The sequence below is a fragment of the Microtus oregoni genome, unplaced genomic scaffold, assembly GCF_018167655.1.
Source record: "Microtus oregoni isolate MIOR12 unplaced genomic scaffold, Mior012 000005F_ref0000423, whole genome shotgun sequence".
In the NCBI taxonomy this organism is placed as follows: Eukaryota; Metazoa; Chordata; class Mammalia; order Rodentia; family Cricetidae; genus Microtus; species Microtus oregoni.
Window position 1 is genome coordinate 8369449 of NW_024543064.1, and position 13753 is coordinate 8383201.

Below are 13753 nucleotides of genomic sequence, written 5' to 3' on the forward strand. Positions count from 1 at the left end.
TTACCTGGTGTTCTCAGGACAAGACAGAGGAGCCGGCAAGAAGCCAGTAATTTACACAGCCAGAGCGATTCAATGGACAATCAGAGGCTGAAGACAGACACTGCGCCAGGAAAAGGCCACTGTTATTTCCTGAGCTAGAGCGCCTGCCAGACCCACTCTTCAAAGAGGAGGCTGCCCATCCCTAAAGTTGCTGCAACGCTGACTGTATGGCACTTATTCCCCAGTTACTTGTTTCCAAAGAGACCCATAGTCAATACTGGAGTCACTGTACCTTGATGAAGGAAGAATACGCAGACCTTCCTGAGACTGTGGGATGCAGGGTCCAAGATGGTGCTAATGTACACAGCATCATGGCTTCCAGCTGGAGAAGCAGCAGGTGGGAGCTGCTCAAGATTGGAGCATGTGCGTCTCCACAGAGTTCACAAACCTTTTATTCCCTGGCTCCCCGAGTGGAAGTCCGGGTGGGATATGGTGTCTCAGCTGGACCCAGCGTAAAACAAAATGCCAAGCCAACTGTCATTCGGCTTTTTCCTCAGAACTGAAACATCCCCTCTGAGACTCCTGAGGTAAACAGAACGTCATTTGTCTAGGAAATCGGAAGCTGGGAAGATTCTCAGGGCCCCTCCCCAGCTTTATAGGTGCAGCAGACAGTGGCTGGAGGAAGGGAGTGACCAGCAGATCTGAGAGGGGGTTCTCAGACTGTGGCTGCCCACAGGCTGTTTGGAGAACTCCCGGGAAGCAGCTTTTGGGAGTTGTCACCTGTGCTTGGGTGGGGCTTTTCAGTGATGCAGTTGTTTTGAGTCTTCCCTGTTTCTGAAAGTGACTTCCTATCCCTACTCCTGTTAGTAACCCCGGTCAACTATTGACTCCCCAAGTTGGATTTTGGTGCAATCATTACTTGGTCTGTTTTGGATTCCCTTTCTGGGGTGAATAAACCTGTGTGCTAAGCCTCCCTAGGAAAAAGTTCGTCACACAACACCAACCAATGTCATATCCTGGGGGGCGTGGCAGGAGTGAGCATCGCCACTAAAGTCCCAAGATGTATGAGTGGCAGGCCTTGAGTTATCAATTCACTGCTTTGGTGCCTGCAAGGATCCCTAGGTGTGTTCTGGAAGATGTGAGTGGATGCCCGTAGATGCAGGGCATGGACAGCTATGATGGCTGCAGTGCCCACAGCTCCTCAGGCATGGCTGTCAACACAGCAGACACACATTTGGCCTCCTGATGTGGCAAATAGTTCGATTTTCCATTTCTGGTATGGATGATCCAAAGTGGTTCTCAACGGGACCCGCAAATGGTGGCAGGAAAAGTGCCATGCTAGTACGTGATCAGATCTGTCTCATGTGCATGCTGGCTTTGCCACTCTGTGTCACAGTGGAGTGTGAGCCTGGCTCTCAGTCTTGGCATTTGGCAACGTGCGAGGTATAAGTTGCTCGTTATTGTGACAAATGCCTGAGAGAGGCTATGGAAGGAAGGAAGGGAGAGGGGAAGGAGGGGAGAGAAAAAGGAAGGAAAGAGGGAGGGGTGATAGAAGGAGGGAGGGAGGGAAGAAGAGAGGAAGGGATTGGTTATTTTTGGCTCACGGTTCAAGGGGATACAGCACACCATGGCGGGTAAAGGGTGGCATCTGGTCGCCCTGCATCTGCAGTCGCGAAGCGGAGGGAGCTGAGCGCTGCTGCTCCTCACTTTCTCCTCTTGCTTAGCTCACGCTCTCCTCTTGCGCCCAGAGGTACGTCTCCTGAGTGGTTCCAAATCCACCCCACCTCCCATGTATCAGAAGAAACTTGGCCTCAGACAGAGCCTGCCAACTGCTGCTCACTCCACGCTACCTTACCAAGTGACACGGAGGCCTGGCATCTTGGAGATAGCCCCAAGCGGGGAGGGCTCTGCCACAGCTCCAGACTGAGGACAAGCAGCCCAACATATTTGGGGGACAGATGGATCTGTGGTGGGAAAAGACACCATGAATTTGTGGCGAGCCCCAATAGGAGAGTGGCAACACAGATCCCCAGGGTTCTGGAACAAGGCCCTGCCATCTGGAGTGGAAAATTATGCAGTGTTTGAAAAATAGCTTTTCACAGGGGGCTTGGGAGCTGTGGAGCCAGGTTCAGCCTGATAGAGACAGCTTCGGTGACACTTTGTGAGCACAGAGGGCCGCTCTCTAGGACACATCCACATGCAAATGAATGATTGTTACATGGTGCTTGTTCTCCAGGAGGTATGACAGATAGATAGATGTGGGGGTTGGGAGCTAAAGGGGAGAAGCAGACGTCTTTCTCGGTGACTCCTGCGGTCCCTTCCTCATCCTTCTTCTTGTGTGTGTGTGTGCTCACATGACGTGTATGTAGGATGCACACGCTGCTGTGCATGTGTGGAGGTCATGGGACAACTTTGTGAGGAGTCTGTTCTTTCTTTGCAGCTCCCTGTGGGTTCCAGGCTTTGAACTTGGGACTCCAGGATGGTGCAATCGGTGGCTTTTCCTACTGAGCTATTTTGCTGGCTCCAGGGAACATTGTTCTTTTTTGTTTTGTTTTGTTTTGTGGTTTTTGAGACAGGGTTTCTCTGTGTAGCCCTGGCTGTCCTGGAACTTGCTCTACAGACCAGACTGGCCTTGAGCTCAGAGATCCACCTGCCTCTGCCTCCTGAGTGCTAGGCTAAAGGTGTGTGCCTCCATCACCCAGCTTTGTTCTTGACATCTTAGACGGAGGTTAAGCTTTGTGTGTTTAGAAGTCTCTTCTGGTTGCCAGACCAGGCACTCTTTCACCAGGATACACAATGATGCTCTCATTAAACTTCAACCCATACCTGCCACCTGGCTATTTCTTTGTGCCAAACGGCCAGACGTTCAGGAAAGAGTCACCCCATTTCCAGAGTCATTGACTTGGTCAGTTGGCTGGAGAAAGCAGGATGGCTGCCAAATACTGCGGGCAGGGAGACTAAGGGGAGTGTCCCTTGATGTCCTCTGGGTTCTTGATTCCCTGCCTTCTTTATTTTATTTTGATTTACATGTATAGGTGTTTATCTGCATGTGTGTGTGTGCTCTATGTGTGTCTGGTTCAGCAAGCTTGTCACCAGGAACTAGAATTATGGATAGTTGCGAGCCATTATGTGGGTGCTGGGAGTCAAACCCAGGTTCTCTGCAAGTGCAACAAGTGCTCCTAACCACTGAACCATCCATCTCTTTAGCTGCCCCCACTGTTTTTTCCTGAGCATCTTACTGTTTAGCTAAGACTCGTGTGAAACTAGAAACCTCCCCTTTCAGCACCCCAAGTGCTGGAGCCACAGGCATATGTAGCCTGAACCTGGCCTGTCCTTTCACAGGTGTGTGCAGCCTGAACCTGGCCTGTCCTTTCACAGGTGTGTGCAGCCTGAACCTGGCCTGTCCTTCAGGTTCTCCTTCCTCCACCTGTGCCCTCACCCTCTCCCATGAAGAAATAACAGAATGAGAGGAATTGCCTGGGCTGTGTTCTCTTAGAAAGTTTGTCTGAGAGGAAGAGGCCAAGAATTCCAGAATCCACCTGCCCCTAGCAGGGAGCCTCCAACAGCACAAAGAGTGGCCAAGGTGGGTGCTGTGGTGACCACACAGAGGTGTAGGGATAATGCTGCTCAGGGCCCAGCCCCTCCCACAGCATCTCCCTCAGTGAAGGGGAGGTGTTTCCCCTAGGGTGACCCCCTGTCTCTGACAAAATAACTGGATGAGAAGGGCACCTAGCCATCTTACACAGAGGGAAACTGAGGCTCCGGCTGTGACTCAGTTGTCTCCAGTTACACAGACCGTAGTAGAATTAGGTGTCAACTCCAGTCTGCTGTGACAAAGGACAGCAGCAGAGTGACTCAGGAGTCCTGGTGGCCTGGAGGTCCCACGAAGGATGAGACAACTCGGTCCCCTTTACTGGTAGGTCATTGTCATCTTTTAAAAATTATTTTACTTTTTATTTTATGTAGACGGGTGTTTTTTCTTTTTTGCCTGCATCTGTGTCTGTTTGTCGTGTGTGTACCTTATGCTAAGGCATTAGATCCCCTGGAACTGGAGTTAGAGATTGTTACGAGCTGCCATGTGGGTTCTGGGAATCAAATGTGGGTCCTCTGGAAGAATGGGCCGTGTTCTGAGCAGCTGAGCCATCTCTCCAGCCCTCCGCTAGGCAGTCATGGGATATTATCTTCTCAGGAGGTGCTGTCCCTGAGGAGGGTTCACAGGGCTGATGATGTCATGGAGACCTCCAGGTGAGGTCCTGGTCCCATGCCTCCTGTTCTGGGCCTGCCTGCTGTCTCCCTCCTCTCAGTTGCTCGCCCCTGCCTGCTGGACTCAGGAAGTAGCTTCGGCACTGCCCGTCTCCAGGGTCTTGGACCCTGTCCCAGTACTAAGAGCTTGTAGGGACCCCAGTGTGGTAGTATATTCCAGGAGACCCATGTGAACCCAGGCGGGGATGTGTGTGTGTGTGTGTGTGTAATCAATGGTTCTCGACTATGTGTAGTTTCAGGCAGATAATGACCTCTCCGAGCTCAGTCTTCTTGCCTGTGAAACGGGTATAACAGCTTCCTCTGGAGAACACTGCGTAGAACAGAAGAATTTGCCCTCCTGAGAGGGTCTCACTTCATGATGTTCACTCTTTCTTTCTTTTTTTTTTTTTTTTTTGGTTTTTCGAGACAGGGTTTCTTTGTGGCTTTGGAGCCTGTCCTGGAACTCGCTCTGTAGACCAGGCTGGTCTCGAACTCACAGAGATCCGCCTGCCTCTGCCTCCCGAGTGCTGGGACTAAAGGCGTGCGCCACCACCGCCCGGCCTCTGCCTCCCGAGTGCTGGGACTAAAGGCGTGCGCCACCACCGCCTCTCTTTCTTCTTTCATGCCTCCTCCCATCTCCCAGACTGAAGAAGCCTTCGTTTACATTTTAGAAGAAATGTCGGACTCCAGTCTTAATCAAATATCTCCTGGGTTCCCCAGGAGAATGTCTGGGACCTTTCCACCACAGCCTGCCCTCCTCCCCCTTCTCCTTGGCCTCGCCCCTTCTCTGCCTCCCCTTCTCCTGCTCTTCTAGGATCTCAGGAGCCTCAGCCGGCAGCGATTCTCATCGTGTTCCTGCAACTCAATTGCTTCCTGATATCCACACACAGTTTGTTGTTGCTATTTTTGATTAAATTTTCAAGCTCTTTTCTAGTTTATTTCTCCTGGGTCTTCTGGCTGGCATGGGCCAAGGAGAATATGGAGGTGGCAGAACTTTGGGGCCAGGCTGGAAAAGCCAGATGATGGGAGTGGTGGGGGACCCTGGCGCTTGGTGGTTTGGGAGGTACCTGATACTGTCAATATCCATATCCACATGCTGGGGAGGGACTCTGAGTGGATGCGCCCCCACTTCCTGAACTTCCTTCCCAGCTCCTGCCCACTCTCCATCTCCCCAATCTTACTAGTCCTTTGGCAGCACCTGCCTGTCTACCCATGCTACACAGGTCCAGACCTGTGCCTCTGCTCGGCACGTCTATGTCACTGGAGTGCCCAGCAATAGCCCATCAGTGCCGGCTTCCAAACTGGGCCTGGGAAGGCCAGGGGCAGCTTCGGCCTTTTCTGCTCACCCTTCTTATAGGCCTCTGCAAGAAGGGACATGCCCAGGGTGAACAGAGGACAAGAGTCTGGTCTTGGATGAGTATCCTGAAGTCCAAACTCCCATTGATCCAAGCAGTCCTCTGTCCTTGGACAAATGCCACAGGTTTGACAGGTTCAAAACTTCAAATATTTTGAGATTATTTTAAAAATTGATGGTTCTCCCTTCTTTCCTATTCTGTCTCCAGGCATCTCTGCAGTCAGGATTGGGGGAACTCTTCTCTTCCTCCTCTCTTCTAAATCAGGAGGCTCTCTACACGCTGGGAAAAGTCACGTGAAGAGGCAATAGGAACATCAAACTGTGGACTGAAGGGGCGAGGGAGCTTGCTGGTCAGGTGACCAGGAAGGAACGGAGAAGGATGTGGAGTGCTCTAACTCCTCCTGCAAAGGTTCTTCAGGGATGCTTAGGGGATGCACAGCCCCCTTCTCTCCCCTCTGTCCCTCACAGTAATGCACCAGGGCCAACAATCCACTCCCCCCTTTCCCTTCTGATCATTTGGAAAAACTGCAGACATCTGAGTCTAATCATGCCCACCAGTCTCCTAGAATCAAGGACCCTTTGCCCAGGAGCAGAATGCTGTGGTAGCCTGGTTAACATCCTCAAGAACTTTAACCAGGATCCGACGATGTTCTTGTCTGAGCTCTTTGTATTTAGATCTCCCGATTGCTGGCCAAGTATCCACGCTAGCTCTTGGGATCCACGTAAGGACCACACACTGCATTTGACATCTGTCCTTTTGGTCTGCTGTATTCTAGGTTTCCTGTCCTTCTTTTAACTGGCGTTTTGAAGATCCCATATCTGATGTCTTGTAAAATGCCAATGACCTGAATGGGCCTGATTGTTTCCTCCTGATTCGGTTCAGTTCAAACGCCTTTGGCTGTGAATACTAAATAGCGGATGTCGTGTCCTTATTACAGCATCACCCAACGGGGCATGTAATGTCCCGTTTGTCTATTTTTGGTGACCTACATTGGATCAGTGGTGAAGGTGATGGAGGCCAGATTGTTCCTTTGGGGAAGTCATCACTTCCCATTTGTAACGGACATGTAATCTTGGTGATATGGAGAGGCCTATGAATATTCTCCCAAACTCACTGACTGCTCACCTGGTTGGGAGCTGGGAGACACCTCTGTCTCTTAAAGGGCCAGCGCTCCTACTGGCGTATGGTTTATATGCAAGGCCACACAGGGGACCAGGTGGGTTACTTCAGTCTTTACTTGTCTCAGACTCTCGAGATCAACATTTCTTTTGTTCTTGACCACAGGAACTGGCTCCTCTGCCCAGGGGGCTAGTTTCCTACCTGCTATAATCTTGGTCTCTGAGGACAGTCCAGTGTGCTGGCTGGTAGTCCTCTAGGTGAGTCAGTTGTGTGCGTGTGTGTGTGTATGTGCGCGCGTGTGTATATGCATGTGTGCACACGTGTGTGTGTGCGTGTGCACGTGTGTGTGTGCATGTGTGTGTGTGTGTGTGTGTGTGCATCTGCTGGGTAGAAGGATGTATAGGGACTTGAGACTCAAAAGCGGCACATCTGCTCTGTGCCTGGGAGCTGCAGGGTGCTGGACTCTGGCCTTGGTTTCCATAGCAATGGGCAACCCCCTTTTGCCGTCTGCTTCTCTCTAGACCAGCTGATGGTGAGAGAGTTGGGCACTCTGAACCAGAGACAGGAGGTGGGGAGTAGGCACCACCAGACCAACACTGAATAGCTTGGGGCGGAGGAGCCCCAGTTGGCTAGTGGATGAAAATCTTGGACGAAACAACTTTTGGCAACAGTTCCTTTGCTTGTGCTACAGGGACCCCAGGGACCCACTACTGAACACTCACACAGTGTATAGCCACATCTGGGTGGCAGCGGTCCATCATCTTTTCTGTGTGTCCTACGCAGATCCTTGACCTGCTTTGGTCTAGACCTTCTCTGTACCTGTGTGGTCATGTTTTTCTCCACGAGTGAGACTCTGGAGGTCACTCTCCCACCACATGGGAACAGGTACTGAGGCTCCTAGGTGTTTCTCTGGGACTCACTGGGGGTGACATGGCTGGCAAAGGGTGACGCTATGACAGACACTCACTGAGACTCCGACGCCACAATGAGCAGGAACAGCGAAGATGTGTAGGTTGGGCCATTTGGGCTGAGAGAAGGCTCACAGATGACCAAGGCCAGGCCTCTCCAGCACCAGGGCATGCCACCAGAGGTTCCCTGTTCTCAGTTCACCAAAGCTCTCAAGGGAATTCACAGCAAGCAAAGGTCCCAGACATGGGCGTCTCTATCTTAAAGGAAAGAAGTGACACGCTGGCCCTAGGAATGCTTTCTCCCCTCCCTCCCTCTTCCTAGGGTGTAGTTGTGACAGGCGGAGTATCGTATTGTCAGCCGTACTGGAGGAAGAGGTGGCCTTAAGGATGGGGGAGCAGAAACAGAAAGACCTAGAGTCACAACCATGAGCTGGAAAGCCCTCACTAGCCCAAAACTGTCCACATTTGGATTTTTGTGCATGATGTTACAGGGCTCAGGTTACAGGGCTCTGATGCCAACAGGAACAGATATTTGTATTCAATGCATCAAACGACTAGGATATCAATTAGTACATCGAGAAAACACATTCCTCTAAAAATTTCAAGACTTTATACATGTATCCATCATCCATCCATCCATCATCCATCCATCACCCATCCATCCATCCTCCATCCATCACCCCATCCATCCATCATCCATCACCCATCCATCCATCATCCATCACCCATCCATCCATTGTCCATCACCCATCCATCCATCTACCCACTCATCCTCTCATCTGTCGTCTACCCACTCCTCTACCATCCATCTATCTACCTCTCTATCCATCTACCCACCTGTCCATCTACTCCAAACTGTTCATCCATCCACCTATCTATCCCTTCATCTATCTATCTACCCATCCACCCATCCATCCATCTACCTCAAACTACCAAAACTATCCATCTATCCCAAACCATCTATTCACTGGGCCAACATATATTGAGGGCTCCATGTTCTAAGTGCTCTCACAGGTTCTGGGGATGAAGAAATAAAAAATGGAACCTTCTTCTGCAGGACTCCGGGGTGAGCAGGTGGTTGTGTCATAAATCCATCTGTGAAGTCAAAGGCCTGAGGGACTGGGAGGAATGGCCATCCTAGGTGGGGGGCATTGGAACCATGGAAAGTGTACAACTCAAGGAGTCGTTTTGGCTGTAGGGTGAGTGGGAACTGTTGGTGGATATGTAGAGGGGAAACACTGGGGAGGGAGAAGCCAGAACTGGGATGTGTGATCTTCCTGCTGGCTGAGTGTGGCTAGAGCCGCAAAGGGGCATAATTGGGCCCAGGAGGCTGCAAAGGAAGAGGTGGGCAGGATTGTGGGGCTGACCGCTCTGGGTGGGGCTGACCTCTCTGGGTGCAGCTGACCTCTCTGGGTGCGCCTGACCTCTCTGAAGTACCCATGACATCTTCCCGCTTTAGTCTGGAGCCCTGGGAGGCAGGAGAAGCAAACAGCTCTTTATCATGTGATCCTCAAGGCCCAGAGGGGGCAAGCACGTGCGTAAACACACAAAGTCTCCTGAGCCATCTTAGGTTTCTAGCCCTAACTTATCTCCGGTCCTTGCTCACCCTAAACTGCCTCTGAGGATCCTCCTTGCCCGTCTGGGCACAGGAAGACATAGGAGCCACATGCCAACTCCTGGGCAACCATGAGGTCACTCCAGCTCAATTCTCATGGCCTGGTATGAGGCGGTCAGCTGCTTCAGGCTGACCCTTGAGTATAGCAGTGGACTTTCAGGACTCTGAGGTGTGCCATGGGCTCCTGGCAGCTTCTTGGTGACCAGCTGGACCTGCCACCATCACACCGTGTTTACTGTGTCTTCCTGACTTAAGGGTGGCCCTCTGCTCCTCTGCTGCAATTGACAGTCATTCTCTCTCTCTCTCTCTCTCTCTCTCTCTCTCTCTCTCTCTCTCTCTCTGTGTGTGTGTGTGTGTTTATAAGTTTGCTTTATTGTGTGTTATGAAAATAACAGGCCTAAAAAAGTCATTTCTGTATTTGAACAGTTCTACAAATTGCTACTTGTAGAAATGAAAACAAACAGGCATCCACAAAGGCAGGAAAGAAAGCAAATGGAGAGATTTTTAAGAATCTGTTTCTCTTCACCTCCGCGTGTTGAAAGCTGCCTGTCAGCCAGCAAGTGCCTCTTGCCTCGGCTCTTGAGGGTGGTTTGAGTTTGGGGAACGGCTCTTCGAGAGTTCCTCAAGTTCTTTCATCTTCCTAGCTTCTTGGACGTCTTCTTTTTTATGGTGAGCTTCCATGTGCCAGAGAATATTTCTCATTCGCCTCTTTAGAGTGGGTTCTTCATATATGGTGACTTCAGCTACGTTCCGAGTTGACAGTGCCCGCTCTCAGTCAGAGCTCGCTGCTTCACAACTTTATTTCTGGGACTGAGGCCTGTTTTGGGCCAAAGATCTTTTCTGCCACCCAGGCCTCCATATAGAGCACAAGAGGATCCCAGAATTCATCCTGAGGCCGCGGGGACACAGGTGGAGCTCTGAGAAGCGTCTGCGTGGCGGGGTGTCACATTGGTCTGTTCGGCTTGTTGTGAGCATCACTAATGCAGGACACCATACCGGAACTCTCCAAGAGCAAGGGCGAGAAGCTCGACAGTCATTCGTCTTAAATTTTTTTCTAACATTTATTTTTTTGTTATTGTATATGTGTGTGCAGGCCACAGCATGTGTGTGGAAGTCAGAGGAGTTAATTCTCTCCTTCTACCTTGCGGGTCCAGGGACCAAACTCGGATTGTGAGTTTTACCCTCTGAGCAATCTAGTGGGGGCCCTAATTTGCTTCTCTTTTCCCTCCAGCCCTGGGCCCCAGGCTGGGGAATCATCCCAGCATGGTGAGGGAGCCTCACAGACTCTCCCTCACCAGGAGGACTTGGTTGCCACAGTGATGAACCTCTGTTCCCAACAACCCAAGGACACAGCCCAATGCCCTAGGCCCCCACCAGTTTTATTTTCCTGCCTGCCACCCACACGAAGGCCTTGGCTGCAGCTGGGCATGTGTTGGGGGTGGAAACATTAGCAGAGACAATGTCTAGGACCCAGCCTGCTCCTCAGGGACTCTGAGCCATATATATATTTTTTATTGCCTTACTGTCCTGCTTCACCAGAGCCAGAGGAACCTGCTCACAGGTGTGTCCCACGTCCTTACTCCCCCCACTGACTGCTTGTTGTCTGGGGACAAGCTGAGGGTCTCAGGGAGCAAGGCACCCTGCCAGGAGCAGGGCAAGCAGGGCAGCCTCTGGAACAGGGCTGAGAGCCCTCGGTAGGCTCAGGAAGTTGATCCACTCCCTCTCCTAGATAGGCTAAGGATGGATCTGGGAGGTCCTGCCCTGCCTGGGCTGTGTGGTTTTCTGGAACACAGAAGGTCTATCTGCCTCCCATTTAACACACCATGTAATCCTGGAAGTTGACTGCAACCAGGATAAAACCAATGTGCTTCTTTATCTGGTTTGTTTCTTCTTGTGCCTCTTCTTAACTACTTTTCATTTTGAGACAGTACCTCATTAACTCGCTCGAGTTGGTCGTCGACCGCTCTTGTCACCCAGACAGGCCTTGAACTTACTGTAACCCTTTTCTTAATGAGATTTGCAGGTTTGTGCCATCAGGCCTCCTAGCTCTCAGGTGGCTGCTTCAACATAAATTAGTGAAACTCACGTGATGGAGGAGGCTGCTCACCTTGTGGCAGGAAGGAGAGAAGGAGGGAGTGAGCAAGAGAGCAAGAGCCCCTTTTTTCAAGGCTCCTGTCTCCTGGTGCTCCCACCTCCTGGTGCTCCTGCCTCCTGGTGCTCCCCACTTCTGGTGGTCACCCAGCGCTCTTTCAAAGGCATGCCCCCAGAGACCCAGTGGAAGGATGAGATGGGCTCGCTCAAGATCCAGTGGTACCATCCAGCTGTGGCTGGAGCCTTTAACACCTGGGCCCTTTGAGGAGTACACTTTATAACTAACCATAACAAAGGAGGGTGCTCCCACTAGGCATTGGGCTGGGATGTCTCCACGCATTCTCTCAGTATCCTTACAGTGGCGGCATGCGAAGCTCTCACAACCGCCAACTCATAGTGAGCACACAGGCTGAGAAAGACTAATGATTTTATCTAAGAACAGCCTTATTGAATTCCATTTTCATACCGTAAAGTCCGCAGCTCATGGCTCAGTGGTTTTTAGTGGACTCGGCACCCGGCAGCTGTCAGCGTCATGGCTTCAGGATGTTTTCCTCCCCCATAGGAGCCATTCCCGCGCCTCACAACTGCCCGTCCCAGCCCCAGGCAGCTGCTAATATACTTCCTGTCTCCCTGGATTCTCCTGTTCTGGGTATTTCATATGTATGGAAATCATGCACTATATGGGGCTGCGGGACTAGTTTCTTTCATGAATGCTGGGTTTTAGAACTCCGTGGTCTTGTTATTAAATAACTAATGGTTAAACCCCATGTTATCAACTGCATTAGGAGGGAATTATAGCTAATGGACACAGAGGCGCACTTTAGTAACCCCTTGGAGACAGAATCAGGAGGATCGTAAGTTTGAAGCCAGCTTGAGCTACACAGTTAGACCCCCATCTCAAAGAGACCCAGCAGCAACAACAAAATAAAAAACCAGATAATAAACAATCAACAGGCTGGAGAGGTGATGGGTCGGTGGCTAGAGTGTGTGTTGCAATCGTAGAGGACATACATTCAGTTCCCAGCACCCATGTGACATTTCACAACCATCTGCAGCTCCAGTTCCAGGAGATCTTCTGCCCTCTTCTGGCCTCCTTGGGTACTGCACACAGATGTCACAACACTTGCAGGCAAACATACACATAAAATAATCTTATAGAAAAAACAATGACAGCTAATGTTTGGAAGACAGTGTGTGTGTGTGTGTGTGTGTGTGTGTGTGTGTGTGTGTGTGTAGGGGAGTGCTGGGTAAGAAGCAGCTACCTCAGGGAGTCTGGCATCAGATGTTTTGAGCTCTGTTCCTGTGGGATGGTTCATTGTCTTTCTCTGGGTGACCTTGTGTTAGGCCACAGGTTTTCCAAGGATGATGTGCAAGGCATATAGCAAAGACAGGAAGAAAGAGTTTATGGCAACTGTTCTCTGACAGGTGGGAGCACCTGGAGACGGGAGCATCAGGAGACAGGAGCATCAGGAGATGGGAGAACCAGGAGGTGGGAGCACCAGGAGGCCAGAGGACCAGGAGGTGGGAACACCAGGAGGCCAGAGGACCAGGAGGTGGGAACACCAGGAGGCAGGAGCACCAGGAGAGAGGAACATCAGGAGACAGGAGCATCATGAGATGGGAGCACCAGGAAACGGTAGTACCAAAAGGGAGCACCAGGAGACAGGAGCACCTGCAGGTGGGAGCACCAGGAGTGGCTCAGGACAAAGCCTGGTCTCGTAGTGGCAATGGCCCTTCTGCTACCATCTTCTCAGAGTCTCTCTGGTCTCTTTGGCTAGCTCCTGGGTCACTGGGGAGAGTCATGGTCAGGAGCATCCTTTGGATCCTAGAAAGACTTGTGTTCATCAGCTTGATCCTCACCGACTGCAAGGCTGACGGCCACACCAGCCTCTGTCCTCCCCACCCACACAGTGCAGCACATCAGGACTGTCTAAAACTATGTGCAAGCAAGCAGGAGGCAGCTGTGCACTTGAGAGTCTGGCCAACCCTCTGTGTTCCTTAGGGGAAACGACTCTTTTTATTTTGAGCCAGGGCTCATATAGCCCAGGCTGGACTCAAATTCAGTTTGTAACTTAGGATGTGTGTATGTGTGCATGACGTGTGTGCTGGGTGTGTGTGTGCCAAGGTGCCCATGTGGAAATCGGAAGACGATTTTGTGGAGGCGGCACTCTCCTCACACATTTACGTGTGTGTTGCAGCATTCAGACTCAGGTCACCAGGTCACCGTTGAGCCACCTGACTAGCCTGACCTTGAACTGATCCCCCCGTCGCCAGTTTCCAAGTTTGGGCTTTTATGCAGGTACCACACCAGTCATGGTTCATTCGGTACTGGGGGTGGAACCCAAGGACTGACGTCTTTGAATAAGGGTGTGAGAGGCGGGTCTTCCGGACCTGCAGTCACAGCCCCTCCTTGGTCCCTGTCTCCTGAGGTTGAAGAGGTGGAA